Raw genomic sequence first — 14,076 nt, forward strand, 5'->3', positions numbered from 1 at the left:
CCCTGGGGGAGCCGGGCAGGTGTTGAGGGAGATGGGGTTGGGTGTGAAGGGTGACAGTGTGGAGCTTCTGCACCTGCAGGCCCCTTGGGAATGTGGCTTTGGGGGAGGATGTGAAATTCTTTGGGGCCAGGATGTGCAATTTCCACACCCCAAAGTCCAGTTGTTGCCCTGTCTCAGTCCTTTGGTACCCCCAGCTCCCACCAGGAGCATCCTGGGGTGATCAACCCCTGACATTCCAGGTGTGGCTCACCAGGGGCATTGGCCAGCTGACAGGAGCTCAGATCATTGCCTGAACAAACAGGAACTCCAAACTTTCACACATTTTAGGAGTAAAATTTTTAAACTGTTCTGTGTCAAATATGTTGAAATCCAAGACTGGGAGTTCATTTTCTCCTTTGTGTATTATGTACTTCAAAAATGATGGTATTTACCATAAAGCATGTGGCCTAATGCAGCATTCATGACTTCTTTTCTTTTTTTTATTTTTTCTTCCTGAATATTATTAGCCTGGCGATGTGTAGAAAACAACAGGTTGAATTAAGATAACAGATTACTGAGTCTCAGATTTTAATAAAGAAGGGGCTCTCAGCTATGCCAGTCTGCCAAGAGGTGCCATTGTGCTTGTTTTTAAAATGTGAAGTGAAAAAGACACTTTGGAAAAAACAGAAATGCAGGGAGAAAAATACCGGCATACAGGTTTGGGGAGTAAACAAAGCAGAACAGGGGCAGAACTGAACCAAGCCAGAAGCCAGGCAGGAACTCCCTTGGGCAGATGTTACCACAGTTGTGTTTTCCTGATGAAATCTGAATTTTCCAAGGAGGTCCCATTGCTTGAAATCTGAATTTTCCAAGGAAGTCCCATTGCTTGAAATCTGAATTTTCCAAGAAAGTCCCATCTACCCATCTGCCTTGGGTAGGTGTTGCCACAGTTCTGTTTTCCTGATGAAATCTGAATTTTCCAAGGAAGTCCCATTGCTGGCACAGCTGTGACAGTCGGGGCTGTTCACAGCAGGACAAAGCATCACAGGGCTGCTTTAACACTGGGACAGGGCTGCTCATTTTCTGCCTACTTCTATACCCAGTTTCTCCAGCCCTTGTTTATCTCCCAGTTTTTCTGGCGTAGAAGCAGAAATTCCTCTTTAGCATCATTCCCTCGGGTCCCCGGGCTTGTGACAGACTTGCTGTGTTCTGGAGGTTCCTGAAACACTTAGGAGAAGGTGCTGTGAACTCCTGGATGCTGCAGGAGCCAGGCAGGGTTGGATAAAGCAGGGATTATTGTGTTACCCCTCACTGCTCTCCTGATGCCCTCACATGCTCTGACCTTTCCTGAGAACTCCCCCTGGCTGCTCAGAATCCAGAAATTTATCATGGCAAAGAAAACCTGAAGAGCCCAGCCAGAACTTTCATATCTTTTCAGAGACAGATGTTATTTATATCATATTTTTCACAAGATTTGGTTTTCTAGAGAACATGTATCAACAGAAGGAGAGGCATCAGAGCTGCTTCTCTTTCACTTGTGTTTGGTAGCAAGTGTAATCCCAACACCCACGTTGCCACCAAGATTCCCAAAAGGCAAATTGAAAATGGTGCTGCCCTGAAGCTGGGGTGGAAGTTTTGGGAGCTGTAATTTGAAATGGTGCTGCCCTGAAGCTGGGTGGAAGTTTTGGGAGCTGTAATTGAAAATGGTGCTGCCCTGAAGCTGGGTGGAAGTTTTGGGAGCTGTTTCCATCCCTGTGCTGAGTCCCAGGTGGTTCCAGGGCAGTCCCATTCCTGCTGGGAGAGGCACAGGTTTGCCATGTAAAACTTCCAAGGGGTTTTTAGGGATCAAATGGGACTTGACTGGCTCCTAAGCAAATTCTGTCATTATTGAGGCATCTGGATGCTTTTGTGCACCTTTGAGTGACACTTTTGAGGGTGGTGGGATTCCAGGACAGCCATTTCACCCACCAGCCTCAGTGCCCTGAGCAAGGCTGGCACATATGTGAGAAGGAGAGAGCACATTCCTATGATAAATAGTCCTTGTTAATCCAGTTTGGAGGAGAAATCCAATTTAGCTTTCTGATTTTTCATTCTTTCCAGAAATACAATTGAATTTCCTTTTACAAACTGCAGAAAGTTCTTCTGGAAATCAGCTGTTAGTTTAAAAAAAAAACCTCATCACGTCTGAATGCTGCTGGCCTTTGAAATCCATCCTGTCTCTTGGGGTGGATCCAATTCAGTAATTCTGAGCTTCTATAAAATTAATAAGGTCGAGCAAGAGAGGAACTTGTCTTCTAGCTGGAGAGATGACACATCCAAGGGTGGAGTGGTACCAGTTGAAAAGTGTTTTCTGAGCCAGTGCCTGTGGATGCAATCCCAGTGAAATGCCATAGGAGACACATGCAGTGAGCAGGGGGGGCAGATCCTCCTCATTGTGCAAAGCACAGCCTTGGAAATAATTATTATTAATAATAATAATAATAATAATAATCCAATCATAAAGCTTTGATACCAGTAGAAAGCATATCTACAGTATATTGAGTTTACAGTAGGCTTTTGGACCTGCCAGGAAACCTCTGGAAATATTTAATGTGATTTTCAGTTTAGTCATTAGCATAAGTTATTGTACATAGGGGTTTTGTCTCTTTGCAAATGTGTGGGCTGTGTTTGATGTGTCCCCTCTGTTGGTGGGCTCTGAGCTGCCAAGTAGCAAAAAGTAGACAAAAAGCTAAAAAGCACTTCTTTCCCTCAGCCCCTCACTCACAGACAGGATCTGAAATAGCTGAGTTGAAATAAGTAAGATTTGACTCCACAACATGCATGATTCCCTCACTGTGCCAGTAACAACTGGGAATTAAATGGCCTTACCATGAATAATGTAACAATTGGGAATTAAATGGCCTTACCATGAATAATGGCCATGCAGAGCCCTCCTGTCCCAGGAAACCTTGAGAGGAGAGGCCCCTTGTCAACCCCTCTGCCTCCCTTATCTCACCTGCAGAATGGGGTAAAAATACTGACTGACCCACTGGGAGGGGTGAGCACTTCTTAGGCAACGTTTCTAATTCACTTTTAACCTGAAAAGAGTTGTGTAACTATTATTCTAATTTTTACTATTAAATCAGCTTCTGGGATTCACATGGTACTGCTGGCTATACCATGCTGTTTCTACTTTTTTATAGAACTTTAGTAACTCCGCTGAAACCGTTTGAAGAGAAATAAAAGCAGATCTGAGGCGTTTCTTACAGAACCTGGAGTGCAGCTTTTTGTCCCTGGAGTCAGGGTGTGATGGGGAGTGATGCTTGTGATTGTGTGGGTCAGCTGCACTTACCTCTTTTCCAGCTACTGAGATTTTTATGTGCAATTTTAAAAATTCCATGTGGATGGAAGTCTTAGCAGAACTGATACTGGGAGGGGGAGATTCCCTTTGGGTAAATAAAGTCAGCACAGCTGTTTTCTAGCACTGTTTTTACTGACTCCTGCTGAAGGAGGAGCTCTGTTCTTTGTGCAGCTGCTTTGTCCATGACAGGCTGATATTTTCTGTTGATGTTTTAATGTATTCCTGTGTTGTAAATGTGTCTTTGTGCTTATTTTTTTTTTCCTTGTCTGTGACACCGTAGTTCAGATTTAAAAGAAAACTGCTCCAGAAGCTGTTTTTTTATTCCACTGATGTCAGTTGACCTAAATAAATAAATTAAGTCTGTTATATGATTTGAAACAGTGCAGGATGAGTAGCAACAACATTGACACAGCTGCCATTGAAGCTCATTTCTCACTGGTTACATTGGACACTCTGCAGCTGATGTTTCATTAGTTTTATAATTAATAACGACAGGAACGTTTTAATAGAAAGGAAAACGATGTTCATGATCTTTACAAACATTTTGCTGAGAAGTTTTTGAATTTCTTTTCCTTCTCTCTGAACCCCCTTGGGGTGACACTGCCAAGGGTTCCTTCCAGAGATTCACACACTCCTGGCTTAAAAATCTTCAAATTAACAAACCCAAACACCACTACAGCTTCCAAGGCGCCCAGGGAACCACAGAGCTCCCTGAGTGCTTGGCCAACAGCCCCAATTCTCTGAAAATATCAATTATATTATGTGTTGTACCCACTGTTGGCCTTGCAGTATAAAAACAATGCTCTTGCAGGGGTAATAAAAATTTAATCTATGGCTCGTTCCCCAAACCTTTCATTTGTTCTCTCCCATGTTATCAAAATGTATGTAAAAAAATAAATAAATTTCAACAAAATGAAGCTCGTTTGCTCTTTCTAAAATGTGCATTTCTCAAGACTCTGTGGTTTTGCACAACAATACAGAGAACACCTGAAACTTCTCAAATGACTGTATGCTACTTAATTTTTTTAAACATTAATGAACTCATTAATATTTTTAATATTATTTTTAAGACCCAAATGTTTTATTTATATAGAGGAGAACATTATTTGTTTTCATATCATTTATCTGCAAGATGCTACCAGAAAATTTGGAGAGGCCATTCATTTTTAAAAAACGCAACCATTGGAAGCGTAGTGGGCAAGACTGATGTACAAATTACAGCATCTTTTTTGTTTGTTTGTTTGTTCCATAATTCGCAGGATCTTCAGTCTTTGTTTGCATGAAATGCTTTTGTTAAGTATTAATTGTAGCTTCAAAGCAAGTGTGTATGAATAAAAATACTGATCATTACTTTTGTGAGAGTTTGGTCTGCCTTGATGAAATTTCCTTTCAAAATTGATTCTTCCAGGGCCAGAGGCTGCAGAGAGGTTGGTGTGAGAGCCACAGAAATTGCCCAGTCTGGACTTTGATTATTTAGAGTTTTAACCTGGATCTTTGGTTTTAATTCTTGTTAATGAATTGCCTAAAAAATTAACATGAATTAATGAATTTCCTAAAAAAGGTGGGTCTGGAGGAGGATTTCTGTGTGCTGACCTCGGTGCTGCTGGGCTGCTCCAGGTGTGGGAGCCAAAGGGAAAAACAGCCCCAGAGCCAAAGGAGGTCTCAGATTGGAGGATCTGGTTCAAAGCTCAATTTGGGATTTGGTGCTGGAAGGATTTGCTCTCCTTGGGAGCAGCCAGACCCAAAAAACTCAAATTCAGTTTGTCTCTCTGAGTGTGGGAGCCCTTGGTGGTTCATTCCACCTTCTGCTGCTTCCTCCTGGAAGTTTCAGTGATTGATGGCCTAAAACTCTCAGCACCCAGAACTCCAACAGGCAAAATTAAAGCAAAATCCTTTCATTTTGATCACTGATGACCCTCAGGGCCCCACCTGTGTGATGGAACACCTGATTTAGCCCTCCTGGATTTCCCTTGGGCTCCTGGGGACCGGACAGGACCTCCCAGTCCCACCAGCCCCCGTCCCCAGCCCCGTTCAAACTGACATCACTGCTGCTCAAAACCTGAGAGCAATGTCCAAATATTGTGACAGCTTGACAGACAGCTCCCTTTCCTGCCTGCTCTCACAGGATTGAAGCTCAGGCTGATTCAGTTACTGGGTTTGTTGGCTGAGTTTGCCCTGAGGAATTGTTGAAATTCAGGGTTTTTTTGCAAAGAGTGTTTTCCAGGCTACTTCACATCTGTCATCCAATACGCTCAGCTTCTGAAGGCCACGAACACATCCCAGACCTTGGGAGCTTTCTGCAGAGCAGGACAGGGGCTTTGGGGACACATCCGTGCCCTGGGCTCATGGACACAGAGTTGGTGCCTCCAGGGCAGGGGAAGGGGGTCCTGAGCTCTCCATCCTGCCAGAGCTGCACCCCCAGCCAGTGGGGCCAGGATTTGGGGCCAAACCACCACAAGGAGTGGTTGTGGGGCTGTTGGCTTTTGGGGTGACGCTTGGACATGAGTTTCTGAGCAATCTCCTTGGGGATAAACAAGTCTGGCAGAGCAGTGGGTGCTGGACATGGACCCAGAGGGATGGGAGAGCTGCTGATACCCCATGGCCACACTCCACCTAAGACTGGGGGTCTCATGAGCAGGACAATCCCCCAAGTTAAAATTGGGGTGAGTCAGGTCTCACAAGGGGGTGGTGAGAGCCTGTGTGGGCTGTGGAAAAGGGGAAAATGCCTGTAACGCTGCTCTTTGGCTCTTTCTAAGCAGGCAAGATCAAGCTGGTGGTTGTGGGGAAAATGAAGCGTTCAAAGCTCCTGCAGGAGAAGCTGAAGCTCTCCGTGCCTGCCACATGAGAGCATCTCCATCAGGAATGTTCCCAGCACCATAAATCACACCAAGTGTTCGTGCCTGCCTCCCCCAGCCCCAGCCTCTCTTCAGAGATTTGGGTATTTGATTCAGAAACCTCAGGATATTTTTGCAGAGCTGGTGTGTGTGAGCTGCAAATAAAACCAGCTCCTCTGAGAACTGCTTGGGTAGCTGAAATGATGACTGCATTAATTACCACGAGGTAATTATAATCCCACCTGCTCCCTGGGGAGCTGAGGCAAAGCAAAGGCAAATCAATCAGGGGCCCAAATCAGGACAGCTTTGCCATGTGTGGATGCCTTGTCCTCAAAGGATGTTTTCCCTGTCTGTCACTTGTCACCTTCCCAAAGTGCTGCTGCACCCAAAGAAATGGGGATGGGATGAGGAGAGCAGGGCTGGACCCACAGAGTTACCTGCAAAAGTTGTTTTTATTACTTTTTTCCCCTCTTTCCCAAAAGAAGGGCATGGGATGAGGCAGATCTCACGGGAAATGAGTCAAGGCTGCTCCTCCTCTGGGGACTTGCTGCATTTGCTGCCAGGGTGACAGTGTCAGACAGCAGCTGCCACTTGCAGGGCTCATTACTGGGCCCTGAGTCAGTGCCTGCCATCCCAGCAGAGGCTGTGGCACAGTCTGATGAGGGACAGGAAATCATTCCAAAGCCAATTTAAAGCACCCTACCTGGGTGAGGAAAAAAAAAAAAAAAAAAAAAGCCAAGGAAACAACCCCACAACCCCACAGTGGAAGTTTGCTTAGAAATATTTTAGATCTTACTCTTGCCCATCAAGGGTGGCAAAAATCACTTGTCTCTACATGCTGGGAATGAATTTGTGTCTGTGTCTGAGAGAGAGAGTTTGGTCCACACCTGTCCTTTCTTTCCTATTTGGGGCCTTGATCCATCCCCACGTTCCCTTGCTCCTCTATTCAGAACACTTCATAAAACTCAGTGCCTATAACAGGGAGGCTTCCTAATCCATACAAAACATTCTGCAACAATTTCTATATAAACCCTCATTAAAGCTTCAGCATTCCCAGGGATACCTCCAGAAAAACTCTTTTTAACAGGATGCATTTGCTTCTCCTTAAGTGTGGCTGTGTCTGGGACACTGATTAGGTGTGATTCCAGGGAAAATCCACCAGAAACAGCTATAAAAGCAACCAGCAAGGGCAGAGGGAAGGAAAGGCCAGCAGTGAGAGCATCCCAAATCCCCTTGGATCATTTCCTGGTCCTTTTGGGATAAGTCATTTAGCATTCCTGTGCCTGATTGACACTAACATCATTAAAAGGTTGGTAATGAATTTCAGTGCTATATAAATCACAGGGAAAACTATTACCCTTAATCCCAGCGTTACGAGGCTTCAATAATTAATGTCATCTGAACCTGTTTCCAAAACATGACCTTTGAAATGAGATTGCTGTGGCCAGAGCCATCCCTCATGCTGCAGGCAGCTGCTTCCAGCCAGCCTGGTGGCTGCAGTGGGGCTGGGGATGGGTCCAGAGCCAGGAGCAGCTCCAGAGGGACCCTGTGCTGTGGCAATTCCACTCCTTGTGCAGCAGGATCACAGAAAACACCAGGAGTGAGGGAAAAAAAAAGCACTGCCAGCATCAATTGCAGCTTGTGCCATTGTAGGGCACTGCCCTGCAGGGGGAAAGGGCAGAATGTGGGCACTCCCTGCTCTTTCAGACTCCTCCTCTCCCATGCGGGGATGCTCAGATCCCTGGGCAGCCTGGGACCAAAGGCTGCACCTGGAAACCTCCTGGACTGGCCCATCCTCCTCTTTTATCCCCCAGTTTAGCCCCAAATGATGACAGAGGGTATTTTATTTTAAATAAATCTCTAACTTCCATTCACACGTGTGCCTTTTGTTGTTCTGTGAGTCAGAGCCGCTCGGGGAGGCTGAGAAAGGCTCCACACATTTATTTTATTTTTTTTTTCAGGCTTTCACACAGCATGTGGGTGCTGGGTTAAAAATAATGTGGCACCTCTCCTTGAGCTTCCTCCCAAGCAGCAGATCCAGGCAGAGGGATGTGCAGGGGAAACAGCAAATGGAGCTGCAGCTCCAACAGCCCACAGAGTTAATTCCTTTAATTTAGTCATGGTGCAAGCAGGATGTGGAAACCCTCCCAGGGAGAGGGGAAGGGCTGCTGTTCTTTGGTGCTGTGAGTTTTACGTCTTTCCCTGTTTTCAGTGCTTGAAAAATAAAGCAGCAAGGCTGCTGGGATAAGGAGCAGAAGTTGTGCTGAACTCCTTCCACACCACAGTAAGACAAAGTAAAAATTCTCCAGAGTAGAAATCCATTTTGATTTAAGTGAAATGTACATCTTTGAGTCTGTGGTTAGAAAACATGGCTCTGTAGCCTGACTGCAAAGCCTGGGATAGAGAAACTGATTCAGTGAAAGACAGAGATAAAGGGTGGGAGACAGAGGGTGATAGAGAGAGACAGAGAGACTGCCGTGAGAGCAGCTCAACCTGACCTAAGAATTCTTTCTGATAAAGAATAACTAGCAGCAAATGTCATGTGAAATTTGTAAAAATGAATATGCATGAACCTATTGTGAAATTGTACGCAGATGTATTTGAGAGACAAATAAAAAGAGACCTGAAGTTCCCAGAGGTACACGTGTCATTTTAGGGGAACAATTCCTACACGCATCCAGTGCTGCAATAAACATACCAGCTTTACAACTTCCACAAAAGTTGTGGAGTTTTGATTATCTCCACAAAACAACAGGACCTGGCTGCAGCAGCCCACCCCACCTGCACAGGGCTGGGAGTGCTCAGGTGTGCCCATCTCACCTGCACCATGCTGGGAGTGCTCAGGTGTGCCCATCTCACCTGCACCATGCTGGGAGTGCTCAGGTGTGCCCATCTCACCTGCACCATGCTGGGAGTGCTCAGGTGTGCCCATCTCACCTGCACAGGGCTGGGAGTGCTCAGGTGTGCCCATCTCACCTGCACCATACTGGGAGTGCTCAGGTGTGCCCATCTCACCTGCACCATACTGGGAGTGCTCAGGTGTGCCCATCTCACCTGCACCATGCTGGGAGTGCTCAGGTGTGCCCATCTCACCTGCACCATGCTGGGAGTGCTCAGGTGTGTCCATCCCAAAGCCAAGCTGCTGGTGCCAGTTTTGCTGCCTGTAGGGGGACACAGTGTGGGTTAATGAAGGTGGTACAGAATGCAATCTTATCCCCTAAAGAGTTGCAGCTGAACCAATTATTAAAGATTAGGAGCAGGCCTGATGTTAACAGGCCACACCTGCTGCAAATAAGGACAGTGTTATGAAAGAGTGGATTGGTGGGACCAGGAGGAGTCAGTGCTTAGAGGACATGCCTGTGAGAAATTATTGAGAAGGTACAAAACTCCAGCAACATGGAATCCTTGCACTATAATGATAATAGAACTCTCAATATACAAGGCAACAGCTGCCCAGTGTGAAATACCCCACAAACACCACCCAAGAGAAACAAAAATCTCCAAAGTCTCTTTTAGGAGGTGGTTCCCAGCCCTTGGGTTCCCTGGCCGTGGTGCTGGGGCATCTCTGCCCACTCAGTGCCCCCCGAGCCTCCCCCCAGCCCTGCTGCCCACGAAATGACAGAAAACAGCAAGAGCTGAACAGCTGGCACAGAGCATCCTTCACCTCCCACACAAGGCACAGCAGCTCCAGCATCCCAGCTTGGTGCATTCACTGCTCACTCTGCTCTGCTCAGGCAAACACCGAAACCCCTGCCTGAGGCTGAGCTCGGTGCCCAAAATGCCTCTCCCCGCCTGGTGTGCAGGTAAAATTGCTCAGGAGCTGTGGTCTGACACCAGATCAGAGCCATGGCTGGGCTCAGGGGTGCCTGCCCTTTGCTGGGTGGATTTGCTGTCCAAATAATTCAGCACAGAACAAATCTGAGGGAGCAGGAGGCGAGGCAAAGCTGAGGTTTCATAGCAGCTGGTGGCCCGGGCTGACAGGGCCAGACCTTTTATTTCATATTGACCTGAGTGCCTTCAAGGCAGCTTCTATTGAAAGGGAAAAGACCAGGGAAAAGCATCCCTGCAGATGTCACCTGTCAGCATCAAACCCTTGCAGCTGAAATGAGACGTGCCCGCCACCCCCAGAGCACTGCTGCCAGCCCAGGAGAGCTGCTGTAACAAATCACTTCTGTTCCGAGCCTCTAATGAAGCTCAAATCCCTCCTCAGTAACGAGGTTTGACCTTGGGTGCACCCTAAAAGCTGCTGCTGAGGTGTCCATGGAGCTTCAAGCTTCCACACTGATTAAAGGGGGCTACAAAAGGCAGCTGCAGAGCCAAGGGCTGGCAGAGCCCAGCCCTGCAGAGTCTGGCACAGCTGTGGCACATCCTGACCCGGCCAAGGTCCCACCCAGCCTCACTGGCCCCACGTGTGGCTGTGCAGGAGGATCCACACGAGGAAAGAGCCCAGAACGAGCAGTGAAAAGTGGGGAAGGAAAATGATGCTGCCAGCTGGTGTTATGTGAAACAATTAACTGAATCCAGCTACTGCAGGGTTTGGCAAAATCCTGCCCCAAGGCTTGGGGGGATGCTGAGAAGATGCAAAGTGCTGATGGTCCTGTCTGGATCAGCCATGCCAAGCTTCTGTCCAAGAGAAGGATTTTCCATTTCACTGGTTTTCCCATCATGAGGGAAGTTCACGTCGTGGGGAGGAATTCTGGAGAGCTGCTAACGAGGTGGGAGAGTTGAGCTGTGCTGCTGCTGGCTTTGGGAGGCATCACTGGTGCTCCCTCTGATCCAGCCTGTGGGAAATGCTCCTGGTGATTGTGCAGAGCTTTGGGCAGGAGCTGCTGTGTGGGACAGGCGGCAGCAGCAAATCCACCCGAGTGTTTCAGGGCATCTGCGTGGAAACAAAGGGGAGGGGAAGAAGCTGAAGCTCAGAGCGTGCATTTCTAATTGATTATATGCATGGCTGCTGGGGGCCTCTCACACTGTGTGGTTAATTATGTCACTGTGTGAGCTGCAGCTTTATTTGTGCTGCACTCCAATGGTCCTGCCCAGGGCCCAGGCAGCAGCAGAGCAGGTTGTCTGTCAGGAAAAATGAAGGTCTGCTTTGTTTGGGGTTTCTTTTTAACAATATAGAGAAAAGAAGAACGATGAGCAGCCAATTACTGTGATAAAATCATCGACCCTGATAGCACATGGGGAACATCCAGTCCTAACAAGCCTCCTGTAGATTTGTGATTTTATTGGCAATTCCCTGCTCATGATCTCCATCCCAGGGAAGCCTCTTTCTCCTGGGATCCCCAGAGGGCATTGCCCCTCTGGCTGCCTTTTCCAGTGCAGAATCCATTCTGCTGACCAAACCCCTGCTTTGTCCTTACTGTCAAACCCCCAAGGGATTTGCTGCTTTAAATGGGAATAAGAGCCCAGGAAAACATGCTGAATTCACTATCATTAAGTATTGCTGTAACTCTGTGTGAAAGAACTTATTATATAAGTTATATAAGTTATGGCATGAGTTTTACAAGTATAAATAACCAGAAACCTACTGGGAGGCAGTTTTCTACCAGTCTGGACCTGGAACTTGCCTATTTTGGGCTCTACCACATTCTCCTTGAAGAAATCCAAACCTCCACATCTGCATCAGCTTCTCAAACCAAGCAGAGCTCACCAAGCCTGAGCACAGGGCTCCATTGATTCCAAACAAGCCACCCAACAACACCTCCTCCGCATCTCAGAGCTCACTTTATTTTGGGTTTTTCTATTTCAAGCACTCCTGTTTTGCTAGCTGGGGACGCCTCAGCAAAGATGCAGCACGTTTCAGCCAGGGAGCTGGGCACTGTGGAGTGTGAGCAAAGCCCCTGCAGAGGATGAGCTGTCCCTGCAGAGATTTCCATGCAGCCCCGGGCTCCAGGGGCTGGGATAAGACCCATGAGCTCCCTGGGGCTCCTGCATGGTGGGTGACCCTTTCCTTGTCCCCCCTGCTCTGTCCAAGGGAGTGTCCCATTGCTGGCACCTCCACGGAGCTGCTTCCTTCTTCCTGGCTCTGTCTCTCATTGTGTTTTGGCTGAATCACCCAGGCTGGCAGGGGTTTCCAGAGCCCAGAGCATCTGTCCCTGTGTCCCTCTGTCCTGCGTGTGCCCCAGCCCTGCCAGGCTGGCTCTGTCCAGCACACCGGGCTCGCTGGCTGTTCTGTCCTGAGCTGTGCATTTCTCGCTGCTGCTGGAGCAGCTGCCCCTGCCCCGGTCCCAAAGGAGCGCTTGGGGCAGAGTTTGGGGTGCAGTAAGGGAGGGGAGGAGGCCCCGAGGGGCAGGAGCAGGGCTGGCTCCCATCACCCCTGCTCACAGCTCGGGGGTGGGAGCGGGAGAAGGGAAAGGAGGAAAAAAGCGGGGAATAGAGAGAAAGTGGGGAAATACAGGGAAAGGATGAAAGGAGAGAGGCAGGAATGGGGAAAGGGGATTGAGGGAAGCGAGCGGGGGGTGGGGGTAGAGAGGAAGAAGGGCCGGATGGAGAAGGAGGGAGGGGAGGGAAGAAGGGGAGGCTGGAGCAAGGGAAGGAGGGATAAAGGGAGGGAGGGAACGGGGGCACGGGGGGGAGGGAGAGGTGGGCTGGCCCCGGCGGCGCCATGTGATGCCCTCTCCTCCCCGGGCTCTCCCGGCGCGGAGCGAGCGGAGCATCCCCGGGGCCGGTGAGTGCCGGGACTGCCATGGGGAGGGCAGGGCTGGGGCTCCCTCCGTGCCCGGGCAGGGCTCCGTACCCTCCGTGCCCGGGAGCGGGGAGGGAATGGTCCCGGGGATGGCTCCGTGGAGCTCCCAATGGGATGTAAAGCCCTGAAAGTTTACAGGCGAGGGAAGAGGGAGCGGGTGCGGAGCCGCAGGGCTCAGGGCGGTATCCCTGTGCTTTCCGTATTCTCCGTGGAGTGGCACCCGGCCGGGCACCGCCCCGGGCAGCATCCGCCGCATCGCAGCCAGCCCCGGAGGTGCCCGTGTGCCCTGCCCGGGGCTGGCACCGCTCGGTGGCGGCGTTTGGCTTCTCCCGATTGCCCACGGAGGGACCTGAGCACGAGGAAGGCGGAAAATCCCCGAGATGCTCATCCCTGGGCTTCCCTCGCTGGCTGCTCAGACAGGGGCCGTGCATGGGGGATGCTGAGCGCATCCCCGTGCCCAGGGCGAGCTCGGAGCGCTCTGCCCAGGAACGGGTGAGAGCTTTTCCCAGGGAACGGGAAATGTGCGGGAAGCCGGGCTGTCAATGTTTCGCAGTGTTGAGCAAACCCCTTGGAGAGGGGAGTGAGAATGGAGCGAGGCTCTCTGAGAAAAACCTGACCTGGTTCTTAAGCGGAGTGAGGGAAGCGCCGGGGGTGAGGGAGAGGCTGGGTGGGATCCTGTGTTACCATAAGAACAGAGAGAGGGACCTGGAGCCTGTCCTCGCTCCACGAGCCCCTTACCCACAGCCCGGGGAAGGTGGTGAGATTGAAATGTGAGATGTGAGATGTGAGATGTGGAGTCTCAGCCACCGCGGTGAGCAGGGAGGATCTGTCAGACGCGGCCTTTGGCTCCTGATTAATCGCCGGATGTTGGGAGAACTTCACCAGCCCTGGCACGGGATGCTCTGTGCAGCTTTCAGGGCTGCGGCTGCCGGGCACGGAGCTGCAGGAGCTCCTCAGGGTGCCCAGGGACCTCGGCACCACTGTCACCATTGTCACCAGTGTGTCCGTGTATCCCCACTGTGTCCCGGTATCCCCACCATGTCCGTGTATCCCCACTGTGTCCGTGTATCCCCACTGTGTTCCTGTATCCCCACTGTGTCCCGGTATCCCCACTGTGTCCGTGTATCCCCACTGTGTCCGTGTATCCCCACTGTGTCCCGGTATCCCCAAACCCCCCCGGGGGACAGGAGTCCCCATCAGGTGCCTGCAGGGTACAGGTGAGCCTTTGGAAAGGG

General features: G+C 49.6%; 1 long non-coding RNA gene across 1 annotated transcript; it reads left to right on the top strand.

The window, feature by feature from the left end:
• Positions 1–61: 61 nt before the first annotated feature.
• On the top strand, positions 62–4,669 carry LOC132081724 (uncharacterized). Its single transcript, XR_009419729.1, has 2 exons — positions 62–1,611; positions 1,711–4,669. It is a non-coding gene; the product is annotated as an uncharacterized LOC132081724 (long non-coding RNA).
• Positions 4,670–14,076: the final 9,407 nt, after the last annotated feature.

The sequence above is a fragment of the Ammospiza nelsoni genome, chromosome 19 (genome assembly GCF_027579445.1).
Source record: "Ammospiza nelsoni isolate bAmmNel1 chromosome 19, bAmmNel1.pri, whole genome shotgun sequence".
NCBI classification, from domain to species: domain Eukaryota; kingdom Metazoa; phylum Chordata; class Aves; order Passeriformes; family Passerellidae; genus Ammospiza; species Ammospiza nelsoni.